This window comes from Callithrix jacchus, chromosome 21, assembly GCF_049354715.1.
Source record: "Callithrix jacchus isolate 240 chromosome 21, calJac240_pri, whole genome shotgun sequence".
Classification (NCBI taxonomy): Eukaryota; Metazoa; Chordata; class Mammalia; order Primates; family Cebidae; genus Callithrix; species Callithrix jacchus.
The window spans coordinates 39155374-39169894 of record NC_133522.1 but is presented as its reverse complement, the minus strand read 5'-3'; the positions used below and the strand labels follow the sequence as shown (position 1 = coordinate 39169894).

General features: G+C 46.0%; 1 long non-coding RNA gene across 2 annotated transcripts in view; it reads left to right on the top strand.

Moving 5' to 3' along the window:
• Positions 1-14521, top strand: part of LOC118149919 (uncharacterized) — a 72054-nt gene that overhangs the window by 31155 nt on the left and 26378 nt on the right. For both annotated transcript variants that reach the window (XR_008478337.2, XR_004737677.3), the window contains exon 2: positions 7059-7166. This is a non-coding gene — a long non-coding RNA (uncharacterized LOC118149919). The remainder of the gene's footprint in view (positions 1-7058; positions 7167-14521) is intronic.

The window sequence follows — 14521 nt, the reverse complement described above, 5'->3', positions numbered from 1 at the left end:
TTGAGCACTACCTTAGAGGGCTTGTACTGTTGCCGAACCAACAAATCACAAACCATTAAAATCTCACGGATGGAGTAAGCCAAATCACGTAGCACTTCCATGTTATATTTATTTTAGACACAGATTTCTTATGCCATGGTAAGTCCTTTAGGGAAACGGATTAGTTCTTCTCGTTGGCTGTAACTCCCTCAGTCTTTGGCGTCAACCCCTTCTCACAGTGGGCTTCCAGGAAGTTTTGCTGGCCAGCTCTTCCTTCCTTCTCCCTTGAAAAGTTCATGTCCCCTATGCCAAAGAATGTCAGCAGCCTGAGAGCGAACAGTGACCGGGAATGTATTTTTTTTTATTTGTGATACTTTACAGTCCACAAGAATTGTAACTTTTTGGTTTTAAAAAATGCAAATACCACCAAAGGGCATTCTGTAAAAACGAAACCCTCCTCTTTTCATCTTCTGGATGGCATGGCATGCATTCTTCTAGATAATTCTCTTTTTAGTTTTATTTTTTGGACACAGGTTCTCACTCCCTCACCTAGGCTTGAGTGCGGTGGCATGATCATGGCATGATCATGGCTCACTGCAGCCTCGACCTCCTGGGCTCAGGTGATCCTTCCACCTCAGCCTCCCAAGTAGCTGGGACTACAGGCACACTCCACTGTGCCTGGCTAATTTTTGTATTTTTTTGTAGAGACAGAGTTTTGCCATGTTGCCTGGGCTGGTCTGGAACTCCTGGGCTCCAGCGATCCGACCACCTTGGCCTCCCAAAGTGTTGTGATTGTAGGTGTGAGCCACTGCACCCAGTCTCTTCTAGATAATTTTATATGGAGACATATATAGATGTAGTTATAGAGACTGTTATACATATGGCTCCCTGTCATTCTTTTTAACCGACGCACCGTAAATTATTCAAACAGTGCCCTATTAATGGACATTTAGGTTATCATCATGTTTCACTTTTGCAAATAATATTACAATCAATCCCCTTGTACATATGTTCTTGCATGCTTTGAAGGAAGAGCTCCATAGAATATGGGTCTACTGAGAATGAAAGAGAATTCTAGAATAGAATTCCTGGATCAGAGGGAACATTTTACATGTTGGTAGAGACTATCAAATTACTCTCTACTAAGGTGATTCTAACCTGCATTGCTGCCAACAATATATGAGAAGATCTGACCCTGGCCCCTCCCATCCCAAATGTGTATTTCTAAGTTTAATTGGATTTGTGTATGTCCTTAGCAGGACTTCTTATAGGTCCCAGAATCCCAGGGCAGCACTTGTTTCCATGGCTGACTGTTACCCTGGGAGCAGTTTTCCTGCTGAAATTAACCAGGATTCATGGAAATTATACAATATGTGCAACAGCTTCACACTGAAGCATTAAGGCAAAACTAAAATAAAACAACCTAACAGAACAGTGGTGGAGATTTGTGAGTAAACAGTGAGTATTTTGCATTCTTCCAAAGATATAAAGTCCAGAAGGTTTTTCATATGGAAATTTCCATTAGCTTTTTTTTTTTAGATATTCTGGGAATACTTTAATTTCTGCTGAAAATGTCCGGAGAAGTTATATAGGTGGTAACTGAAGCAATTTTGTTATGTTCTGCTAAATTGATTTCCATACCTATCACAAAGTTTGGACTGCCAAGAACCTGTAACTCAGTTTACAGTTGGTTAAATATGGCATTTGTAATTTTTTTTCTTTTTTTTGAGACAGAGTCTCTTTCTGTCACCCATGCTGGAGGGCAGTGGTGTGATCTCGGCTGGCTGTAACCTCTGCCTCCCAGTACAAGTGATTCTCCTGCCTCAGCCTCCTGAGTATCTGGGATTACAGGCAGGCACCACCAAGTAGTATTTTTAGGAGAGATGGGGTTTCACCATGTTGGCTAGGCTGGTCTCGAGCTCCTGACCTCAAGTGATCTGCCCACCTTGGCCTCCCAAAATGCTGGGATTACAGATGTGAGCCACCATGCCCAGCCAGCATTTGTGATTATTTTTACAAAGAGTTGTTTCCTAGGCTCTGGGTCCAGTTTGCGTTCTCTTAACTAACGGAAAAATCAGCTTTCCTCATTTCAACCAAACAGCTTCATGTCTAGAAACCCACCAGTTGTAAATGTAAAGATTACTCCTAAATTAATTGCAAGCAATTAAAATCTTGGGATTGATTGAAACTGAAGTAAAGGGAAAGGAATCATTTTAAGATCTCAAGCCATCCCTATGACTTTATACTTAAGATACAGCAACTGTGCATTCTCATTTTTAAAAACAAATGACTATGACTGCTACAGAAATAACAATATACAATTTTGGCCATTTTCATGCCTCATGAAGAAAGCTTTACCTCAGAAATAGGATACAGGATAAGCCCACCAGCAGTGTAGTTTCTAATCCAACTTTGTCAAATAATTTGGCAAGGGCGAATGCTAAATGGTAATGATGAGAATAAATTAATAAATGTTACTTTTTTTTTTTGAGACAGTCTTACTCTGTCACCCAGGCTGGAGTACAGCTGCTCAATCTCAGTGCAATGCAATCCCTGCCTCCTGGATTCAAGTGATTCTCCTGCTCAGCCTCCTGAGTAGCTGGGATTACAGGCACGCGCCACTACACCCGGCTACTTTTTGTATTTTTAGTACAGACAGGGTTTCACCATGTTGGCCAGGCTGGTCTTGAACTGCTGACCTCAAGTGATCCACCAGCTTCGGCCTCCCAAAGTGCTGGGATTATAGGCGTTAGTCACTGCGCTGGGCCAGTAAATGTTACTATTATCAAGGGTCAGTGTTTATTTAAATGAGTGACTGATATCTTGGAAGCTGTTTTCCCACTGAAATTCCAGGAGTCACAGAAGCAATGTTACCATTATCTGTTATCATTATTGTAAGAGCTGCCATTTATTAAACCCTCACTATATAAAGGCATCATGATAAGCATTTCTGATCTATTTTTCAAGTATAGTTCCTTCGAATAAGAAAATGTTATCCCTTTTTTACACCTGAGGATGGGCGCTGAGCAGTTAAGTAGTGTGTGTGAGATGAAAGGGCTGGCAAAAGATCATGCAGGAATTCACCCTGCCCTGTCCATCTCCAACAAGGTGCTGCGTGTGTCACATCTCAGGTGGCTCCGGCTGCAAAATGGCCCAATACCTCCTTGCTTGCTTGCACGGGGAAATCACAGAGAGATATTACATGAAGCATCTTGTGTGCAAAATGTTTTATGCATAGGGGTGGGTCAGGGCTCCTTGCTCTGCAAAACAAACCAAATCAAACAGGAATTGGAACAGGTGGAAGGCTTAAGCTGAGCCAGCTTTTTGGTCCGTTCTTCATCGTGTCTCAATTTCTGTAATGAAATTTTCCCACCAAACAGCCACACAAATGCCTTGGTCGAGGAGACTGAATTGGGTCTTTTCCGGAGAATGACACTTCTTCCATTGAAACGGCCCCTTTCTTGGACAGGGAGCTGGAGTGTGTGTATGTCTGTGTGTGTATGTCTGTGTGTGTGTGTGTGTGTGTGTGTGTGTGTACTTGTTTGCCTCGTGAAGCAGGCATTCAGGTGGCACAAGGCTGAGAGTGACTTGTTTGGCTATTTGTGAAGAAGCTGGCAAACTTGGGCCTTCTCCCTGGCAGGGAGGAGAAAGGACCGCTTGTTTCCGAAATATGAGCAAAAAGACTGGTGCAGGTGGGGCCCCCATCAGTGAAAAGTTGTTGGAAGCAAAGGCTGCAGGTGCTGCCTCGCTCGGGAACACGGACGTGTGCTTCCTGGGTAGGGTGAGGGAGAAAGAGGACTGCCAATCACCAAATAGAACCGCACTGTTGTCCCAGGGGTGAATGAAAAAGATGTTTCAGTGCTGTGGACGGATCTGGATGGTTTGCCACGGAGGACAAAAAGTCTCCTATAAAATTCCATTTACATAGTCCTATCTCACTTGGGCTTTTGGTGACCAGATTCAATTGTGCTGGTGTCCCCTGTGCAGTGTGATATCATAGCTTCAGAGGAAGGCTTTATTTAGAGGTCACACTAGTTTGTCCTGGGGATGTAGTCATTTTTTGTGTCACGGACAATGTTTTACTGTGGAGATATGAGCCAGATGGCTTAGCCACTTGCAGTCCGGAGCTAAACAGTGTCTGTATTGTTGGCGAATAAACAGAATCTATTGTTTGCTGCTCATGAAACTCTAGTGCCCACCACTGTTTAGAGATGAAGTATTTAATAAATTGTTAGGTCTCGCTTAAAGAATCTGTAAAACAACATCTCAGAAGGACGCAGGCCTCCAAAAATATAAATCTCATGTGTTCTTAAAAACAAGAACAACAACCACCTTTATCTCCAGCTTTCTTCCTTCCCTGCCCCTCCATCTCTCAAGGCCATTCACTCTTACAGTAGTGAAGGCTCTGATTTTGTTTCTTTCCCATGGCAATCCATATGCTAATATGAGCAGTAACCCTCGCGCGGGGCGGTGAGGGGACAACATGATGCTTGTGTTTGGCCCCCTCCAATTTTCTCACCCCCTTCAAGCCGTGGCTACCTATTTGCCAACCCTGAACAGAACAGTGGAGCCTTCTGGGGTAGCACGTGTGCCACGGAAATGCAGTTTGGGGATGCGCTTCCTCCCTGCTTCCTGAGATGGTCCTCTCAAGATAAAAGGGGTGTAGTGTCTGGCAAGCGCCTCTCGCATGCTGAATCGGCCTCCCTCAGTGGGGGAATCTGCTCACTCACCGCAAGCAACAAAAACAACAACAAATAACACCACAGCACAGCAACCCGAAGGACCACAAAATATTTGTTTCCTTTTTGCAGAATGAGTGTAGAGTGTCACTTTCTGAGCATTTAACACTCTTGGCCTTCCCCATCTTTTTTTTTTCCAGCGTGCATCTTGTTCCTCTAAATAAAGCCCGCTTTTCCATTTAACTTTGCCCAGCTGTGGCTGGGTATATTGCAATGTCAGAAGTATTCGTTTCCTGCCTTAATTGCAGCCAGAGCCAACCTTGACTGGCAAGGAGAAAGCCACTGACAGGTTTGGGCTGTGTCCAGACCTCCTCAGACTTTCTGTCAGCCAACTGTTTGACAGTATATGCAAATGCATGCAAATGCAGGGACACTGGCCGAACACCTGCAGAAAGTGACCATCTCCACTCAGGCTTGGCCTCCCCTGTAACTGGGGGTTTTGAAATGCTGCTTGGTCGCTTTCTGTCAGTTTATTATGCGTTTGTCAGCAGAACGTTGGGCTGATAAAAACACTCCTCTTTGTCCTGAAGAGCCGCAGAGCTCCATGTGGAGCTGTAAGTGCCAGGGCTAGTGGGATGGCTCCCGGCCAGCCCTTGTGAATCCTCCCCTCTGTCTGCAGGACCCGAGCGGCAGCATCCGAACTCTTGTGGGCTTGCCCGCATGGAGGAAGGCCTTCTGTTTCCATGGGTGGAAAGATGGAGGCTTGATGGTGGGGTAACAGAGCAAAAGGCCGGCTCCCTCTAGCAGCTGGAACTTGGCGACTTTGAGGAATAATATGTCCTGGATTTTCAAAAGCCAAAGGACAATCTGTCCGGGCTGTCAGGGGATTGGGAAGGGGGAGAGGGCCCGCCACCTCAAGCGGGAATGGAACTGCCAGCCACACACGCCCCCTCCAGATTGTGGGAAGACGGCCAGGTGGCGTGACTCGGGCAGCCACTTGCCGCCCGGCCATCTCGGCTCCCATATGCTCAGGCCTTCACTAGCTTCCCACAACTTCACTCTTGAAGAGGTGCTGGGACCAGCCAGTTAGCTGTGGTTTAAAAGTTGTGTGTGAGACTTGTGCATAGTTTTGAGTTTGGCCTTTTTGAAAGTAGGGCAGGTGACCTAAGTATCGTAGCTCCAAGACCGTGAAGACCAGTGGACAAGACCCAGATTCTGGGGACTTCCTCGAGCCATCAAAGAGGGAGAAGTAAGGTAGGGACACTGCAGACCAGTGTCCCGTGTGGTCCTTAAACACGGAGCACCAGAATTGGGGGAAGCATTTTGCAATTTTTTTTTTTGAGATGGAGTCTCCCTTTGTCGCCAGACTGGAGTGCAATGGCGTGATCTCAGCTTACTGCCACCACCGACTCCCTGGTTCAAACGATTCTCCTGCCTCGGAGAGGCAACTACTCAGGAGAGTAGTTGAAATTACAAGCATGTGCCACAACACTAGGCTAATTTTTGTATTTTTAGTAGAGATGGGGTTTCACCATGTTGGCCAGGATGGTTTCAATCTCCTGACCTCGTGATCCACCTGCCTCGGCCTCCCAAAGTTCTGAGATTACAGGTGTGAGCTTCCGCGCCCGGCCCATTTTGCAGTTTTTTTGTGCAGCCGGGCTTTGGTTCTTCAGAATAACAAGTCATGTGGGAACGGTTGTGCAAAACAGGCCTTCTAAATCTCCCCGTCCTCTCTCCTTACAGATTTGAAGCACCTTGAAATCTGGGCAACTTCTTGTGTATTTTTGGGAACCTGAATATACACAATCTAAATATAGGAGCATGGTGTCTTGAATGTAGATCTGTAGCCAACTCTGGCAAAGTCTGAGGAGTAAGCAGGTATTGCTTGTAATGGAAAACCAGGCTGGGCACGGTGGCCTGTAATCCCAGCATTTTGGGAGGCCAAGGTAGGAGGATCAATTGAGCCTAGGAGTTCAAGACCAACCTGGGCAACCATTTAGCAAGACCCCATCTCTACAAGAATTAAAAAAATTAGCCAAGTATAGTAATAAATGCCTGTAGTCCCAGCTACTAGGGAAGTTGAGGTGGGAGGATAGCTTGAGTCCAGGAGATTGAGGCTGCAGTGAGCCATGATCATGCCATTGCACTCCAGCCTGGGTGACAGAGTGAGACCCTGTTTAAAAAAAAAGCGAAAAACAAAAAACTGATGTCAGTGTAGACTGCTGATCCAAGTCATTCATACTCCAAAATGGATTGTTCTTTGGCCTAAGAATCATTTTGCCATTCATGCAACTTACATCAATCAAATAATTGCCTACTCTTTCTTGTCTATTAAGAGAAGTGAAAAATCACAGTGAAATCTCTTGAAATGTTTGACCATCCAGTTGTTTCTCTCTCTAGAAGGAAGAGGCTGATCTCTGCACTTTCCAAAAGCTGCTGTTCTGGGACCTGGCAGAAAATTGGAGTTCATGGATTCCAAGCAGGCATAATGGCTCTCTGCAAGACCAAGTATGTACAAACATACCTTGAGCAGCTCTGCAAGCCTGATGCCTCACGAGTGGGTACCCAGGCTTCATAACTGCTGAAAATCATGGTGTGGATTATCAGCACAATGATAGTGTGGCGGTGAATGCTTGTAGTCTCAGCTATAGGGAGGCTGAGGCGGGAGGTTGGCTTGAGTCCAGGAGATTGAGGCTGCAGTGGGCCATGATCATGCCATTGCACTCCAGCCTGGGTGGCAGAGTGAGACCCTCTTTCAAAAAAATAAAACAAAAAAAAAACTGATGTCAGGTGCTTGTGGAATCAGTGGGGTTTCCAATTATTGCTTTATTGCAGAGGGAGACAGAGGGCAGCTTAAACTCAGAAATGTATATATTAGATGCTTGCTAAGTACCCACATTGAGCATCTGCTGTTGGGGATAAACTGAGGCACAGTGGCATCAACAGGAACAACTCAGGGCACACAGTAGACCAAGGCCATTCATTGTTAGCACTAGGACCCCAAAGCCCAGGTTCCAGGGCCTCCTCCACATGCACCCTCTTAAATATATCACGAAGTACATGCAATAAGAAAAACTCTTGCTGGGACCAAGTAGCCACAGAAAATCCAGGGGGATCTGCATATCAATGATAAAGGCAATTTGAATTAGAAATATAGGAGGCTTCAAAAAGGGCCAGGGACGTGATGGGGGAGGCCTCCAATCGGGTCCTCAGTTCCTTTGAGAATCCATGAGACTGATACTGTTTGTGGTTGTCATAACATCAGCAAGGAACGAAGGCGGGAATTTCATCAACAGGGATTTTAGACATTTTCCTAACCCCAGTGTCTGGGTAGGGTGATTAGATCCCACTCCTCTGTTCAGAAGGCCAGTGCAATTTCTATGGGTACGGTACCAGTTTTGTTTTACTGATTGGAAAGAGAGCTTGGTCATACTAGCTGTAATTCATAATGTATGGGCATCTCTTATGTAAATGAGCTCACTCTTTCCCTTAAAAAAAAAAAAAAAAAAAGGGCCGGAAAGAAAATGCTACATAAATGAGACCGCTTCGTTTCTCTCCTGCTTGTTCTTTCCCTCTTTCTGTCTCTCCCTCGCTCTCTTTTAAAAAATAAACCCAAGGTAGTTGTATTTAAGCAGCTTTAATGTCCTTTCAGGGCTGCGCACAGGGTTGTGGTCACTCAGGCAGCAGTAACTTTGAAAAAATGACCCGTCTACACCCAAACAATAACAGAATCCCCCTTTTTATGTTGGAAACGCCCACGGCTTTCTGTGCATCTCCAGACTCCCCACGTAGATGCAACTGTTTGACCAGCCTTCTACTGAACAACTTAATTAAGCAAAAGAAAACGTGTCAGTTTCTGCCAACCTCACAAAAACAGAGCTGTGGGGGTAAAAAGGGTCGGCGAATTAACCCACATTCCTGAACGGGTTCACTAAAGCCAGGCCTGGCTTTGCAGCAATGCCAAGGGGAACCATCCGCTGGGTTGCCATTCAAATTTATCAAGACATATTGTTCTGTAGATCATACAGAACACAATTAAAGCTGCAGTACCTCAGGGGGCCACAGCTCGGGTGTGAGCTTAGTTTAACTTAAAAAAAAAATCTTGTCACGACACAGTGCCTACCATTGACATTCTGCACAGTTACGGAGACAAAACAGTTCTATCTGACCATATGAAAACAGCAAGTTGTTTTTAGTTTTTTCCCCTGTTTAGTGTCCCTGCCCTCCCTCTTCCCCCCTTTTCCCTCTCCACGAAAGCACATGCAATATGCAAAGCAACTGTATTCTCTGCATGCAATTTGTACTGGCCAGACCCAACCCGAATTTAATCCTTTTTTTTTCTTTTTGTCCTGAGGGCGGGGAAGTGTCCCAGCTTAAATCCTTCTCTGGAAGCTGGGAAAGCAGAGGCCCCAGGAATCCTGTTTCCTAGCCAATTAAATTTAGTTTTCTTTTCTTTTTCTTTTTTTTTTTCAGGCTTGGGTTTTGATTTTGCTTCCTTTATGTGAAGCCAGGAGGGAGCTTAGCGCCCAGCCCTCTGTGCCCCACCCCCATCACATCTCAGCCTCCTGCAGTCACGGGGAAAAGGGGAGGCTTTCAGTGGTAGCCAGAAGGAATTCAGAAACATCACATTTCATGTGGGGAAGAATTGGATCAGCACCAGTTTGCATGAGATTGTGACGTTTTTATCCCAAATTATCCTCCCTTGGTCTCTCTGTGTGTGTGTGTGTGTGTGTGTGTGTGTGTGTGTGTGTGGTGTGTCTGTAGGAAGTCATCATGTACAATTATGCTATGCAGAAAACATCCCACACTTACAAATGCATCACCCCACATTCTGGCTCAGGAGACACAGACTCAAGTCCCCTCGCAGTTGTCTAATTTTGCAGGGAAGCAGCTATCCCGAAGTTTGCAGGTTGAAGACCTTTGAGTTATACACATCAGGAAGAAGTGTGCTCTCCAATCCCAGATGAGCTGAAACACCAACGTTTTTCTGAGGGGGTAGTTAGGGGTCCTATCTTTCCAAGCCCTTTTCGATGCAAGGAGCCATTGATGAAGGAGCATCTGTGCTTGGTGTCTATTGCAGGTGTTCTTTGGTGTGGAGATGTTTTCAATGAAAGATTAGAAAGTGGTTCAATTATCAGAAGTCCCTATTTGTTTGCTCTAGATCAGCTTTTGTTTGCTCTGTCACTCAGGGAGAATATTAACCACTTTGGCTAGGTAAGCTGGAAAGACATTAGCCAGTGCGGAAACGATCGGCAGACAAGTGAGGGGATTTGGCAGAAGTTTGGCATGGAAGAAGAATGAATAGAGCCGCGGGCAGAATGCAATAGTGGCAACAGGCATGCATTCTTTGCAGATGTGCACCGAAGGCTGCGGCTACTGTGTCTATTTCTTCTGGCTTCTCTCTTGAGCTTCTGACACTGTACAGAAAGTGGGTCGGTCCTCTGAGAGGCTTGAAAAATGCCAAAGTTTACTGCCAACTGGTTGGAATATGTGCCACACATGCATAAAGCAGAGAACATAGGTGGTGAAATGCAGTCTGCAGGTCCTATCTGACAGTTATCCAGACAGTTCATCTCAAAATAATCATTCTGCCGTAAACGTACAGATACTGCAGGCAAAAGCCATCCCAATTCAAAAGCAGTAAAAAGAATGGTGTATTCTTTTAAGGGTTCCTTATTATCTACAGAAAATGATCCACATGTCCCATTAAGGTTCTCTAAGAGCTGGGACCAGCTTATATGTTTATCTTTTTTGCCAAATAATTCAGGCTCCAGAGGGATTTTTCTTTTTGGTCTGCAGGGTGAAGCTTGTCTGGTGGGCATCTTTTGCAAACTACAGCCACTCAGTTGAGCTCATTCCTCTGAGGTCTCTGTGCTGTCCCAAAATGGCTCTTCTGTGGCCCAATGGAAAATCTGAGCCGAGAGGTTTATGTAGACATAAGGCCTCAGAGAAGCATCTGATCCTTGGGGCGGGCGTGCCAGCCAGCTGGGCCCCTTACCCTGCCTTTGGTCTCACTCCTGGCCTTTGCTCTGGGATTCCTGCCCTCTGGGATGCCTGGCCTTGTCTTCCTCTGTCCCCAGGACAGGAAGCGTCATCTTTGCCAAGGGCCCAGGGCCGCTCTTTGTGCTTTCAGGGGTTCAAGTCTCCTCTCTACCTCTGACCTGCCGTATGATCTTAGGCAAATTATTTACCCCCTGTGCCTCAGTTTACCCATCTGTAAAACTGGGCTAATAATAGTATCCAACCTCAGGGAGCTGTTGGGAGGCTTAAGTGGGTTAATTTATGCACAGGACTTAGAACCCTGCCTGCAGCAGAGTAACAATAGTTATTGTCTCTCCTGTTAGTCTTGAACCTCTTTCAGGCCTCCAGCATTGCTTTATTTATTGCAATAAAAGTTCCACAACTAAATAGTCCCCAAACTGTCTCCCCTCTGTTGGGCACTGCACAGGGCAGGTATAGTCTGGGTTTACAAACCTTCCTTCTATTGATATGGGCTCAATACCCTTGGCTTTCCAACCAAATCAGAGTGCCAGTCCCTGGAAAGATTTCCCATAACAAATGGCAGCAGGACAAAGGCTGAATTCGATCAGACCCTTCTTTCACCTTGTTGGTGGTGCAGGGAGAGGGAGAAGGGGCAAAGACCAGAGGCTGGGGATGCTTAGAGCTGCCCCATGCCCACCGACCCTCCAACTCCCTCACTCCACTCCAGGAATGGGGCTCAGAGATATAAAGTGACTCACCCAGGGTCACACAGCAAGGCCTGGGCCTAGAACCCTGTTCTTTAACCTCTTGCCTGTTTGTTTTTTCTGGGAACCATCATTACATTCAGATGGCAAGGTCCTATGGAACGGGGCATTCAACACAGCCTTAACTTATTCACATGTTTCTGTTCATTAACTTCAGGATTAATGAAACCCCAGACGGGGTTTAACTTGCCGCTGCAATGTAAAGAGAAACTGACCACCTTCCTCTCCCAAATGTGCTTGGGTGTGTGTCTTAGATACATAAGGACCGTTTGGACACATCTAAGGATTGCGATCCAGCCAGGCAATACCAGAGAAGTAGCGCGACAGCCACACATGCAAGGTTCTAAACACCTGAATTCCAACGACCCTCAGCACCCGCAGCCCAACGCGCTCACCCTGGCTCCCTGGCTCCCTGGCTGCCCCAGAGCCCACCCGCCCTGGAGCTGCCTAACCCTCGCTTAGCGGCTGGGAGGTTTCCTAACAAGCCCGAGCTTGATGGGAGCCTCTTGTTGGGTGAAATTTATGACCGGGCACTTCCTCCGAGAGACTTCCCACGTTGAATTGTTGAACGCTTCTGACCTTACCGCCCCAAACAAGAGAAGGGTGGGGAGGAGAGGCGGGGCGGGTGGAGGCTGCGGGGAGAGGGAGGCGTGGCTCAGCCAGATGTCCAGGGGTGGGAGGTGCAGAAGCCGGGAGCCAGGACCTGCGGGCCCCTGGGTGCAGGGACCGGGTCGCTGAGGGCGCGCGGCTGTCTGATGCGGAGCGCGCAACCCGTCACCATCGGCAGCCTGCCCTGCCTGGCAGATGGACCCAAGCCTGGAGTTGGGGTGGTGGGGGTGAGAATCCGCCTGGGTCCAGCTTGTCCTATTGGAAACGCCCTCGGAGGAAGGAGAGACGGGATGGGTCTGTCGGTTTCTAGGTCCCTCGGGTGTTTTGTAGATGCTCCTTCGTGTGCAGATGGTATTTGGACAGTCTCCCGAATCTGTTTCATGGATGGTCACTGCTACTCACTGCTTCCTCCTGCTTGGAGGAAGGAGAGACATGGCAAAGAGAATCTTGGTTCACAGCTTCCCAAACTTGGCTGCACATTGGAGTCCCCTAAGGAGTTTAGGAAATAGAATGATATCCGATCCCACTCCCCCAGGAGTGTGATTTAATTGATCTAGGTTGAGGTCTGGGTGTCTGAGTTTTAGAAGCTCTCCTGGTATCCTAATGAGCCAGCAGCTCTCCACAGCCAGCCTGGCATGACATCTAGGGTGTCACCCACTGGACAGTAAACACATCTGAGAAGCAGGTTTAACTTCAGGCTTACACTTACAGATGAAAGAAACGGAATTTTTTGATTGGTGAGTCATCTAAGCAGGGCAGCCATTTACTAAAATAACGTTGAGCTTACCAGAATGTTCTCTATGGGGGAGGGGAGCAAGTTGCAGTTCCCATGACAGGCATAGTCAGATGCATCAACTCACTGTGGGCCCCTAGCTCTTGGGACAGAGGCATGCATATCCTTAACTAGGTCCTGCACTGTGTGGCCTGGACTCCCTTGCCAGCTTCTTCTAGAACCCCATGGGGCTCCAGCCACACCATGGAATGCATACATGCTTCATCTAATTGGTACCTACTCATCGTTTAGCATTTATGTTAGACATTGGTTCCCCGGTGGCAGCACCTGCAGACCTTCCAGACCATGTCAAATCTCCCTGTTCTGTGCTCATCATTCTAATCCTTCTCCTACACAACCATGATTGCATAAAAATCCAGTAAAAATTGATTGTATAACTAGTTCCTTCGTATCTGTCCCCCCTAAGATATAAGCTCTATGAGGATATGAAACACACCTTCTTTATTCATTGCAGCTCTTGAGCCATAGTAGGACCAAAATAAATAATGGTCAAACAATGAAGACAGGCCACTCTTATTGCTTAAAAACCATCTTTGGGATCTAGTGTTGCATTCACCTGGATTTTATTGGCTCAGCCTTAGGGCTGGTGTGTGGATATTCTGGCAAAGGAGTTTGGCTCATTGGAGTGCTTAGCCACATGGTGGCTCTTCTGTTGTTAATGGTAGTGAGCCCTTTATGGGTTACTTTGTGCCTCTGTGAACTCAACTATGAAGCAGGCAGAGGTTATAGAAAACCCATGGGGCTTCAAGGAAGAGGTGTGCTACAGCTGTGAAGTGGCATGAACGTGCAAACGTTTCATACACATGATAGAACTTGTAACGATTCTTTCATGATGGGCATTTTCTAGCAAATTATCAATGGCGTGCTTAAAATGTTTAAGTACACTGTATCCAGAAAGCTGGGAGTGGTGGTGTATGACTGCAATCCCAGCTACTCAGGAGACTAACTTGGGAAGATCTCTTGAGCCCAGGAGTTCAAGATCAGCCTAGGCAACATAGTGAAATCCATCTCAAAAAAAAAAAAAAAAGATTACCAAAAGGATGATCATTAAAGTTCAAATGCTATAATCAAAGTAAAATAAAAGGAAACTAAGTTTTCTTGAATATTGACACTATGTCAAGTACTTTTTGTTGATGCCATGTAATCCTAACAATAAACCTATAATATAGGTTGATCATTACCGCTTCACAGACGTAAAAGTGAAAATTCAGAGAGGCGGTAACTTGCCCAACGTCACGTGGCTAGTAAAGGGTGAAAATGAAATTTGAAAATAAGTATCCCAGACTTACTACTCCATACCACTTCCCTTTTAAAACGAAAGAATCTTGAGGTGAAGGAGTCCTAGATTGTCCTTTGGAGGTGATACCTGCATTGTGGCTATTTCTCTGTTGGAGAGAGAACATAATCCTGAAAAAATTCCAAGAGAGATATACCAGTGCTTGTAAAACAAAACACACAACAAAACCTTGGCAAAACACCCAAATTCTTATTTTCTTTGAAATTCTTTAATCGACAAACTACGGAACTCAGCACTTGCATCCAGATAGAACAGAGAGTTTTTCCTTTGCAGCTTAGAGAGCGAGCCAAGTCTTCAGACCGGAGCCACTTAATCAATAGACCCAATAAAGAAGACCGTTGCACAGAAGTGGACTATTAGCATTACTTGGAAAAAGTTGACCAATATTTCTTTACTATGTGTAATGCATGAGACACAA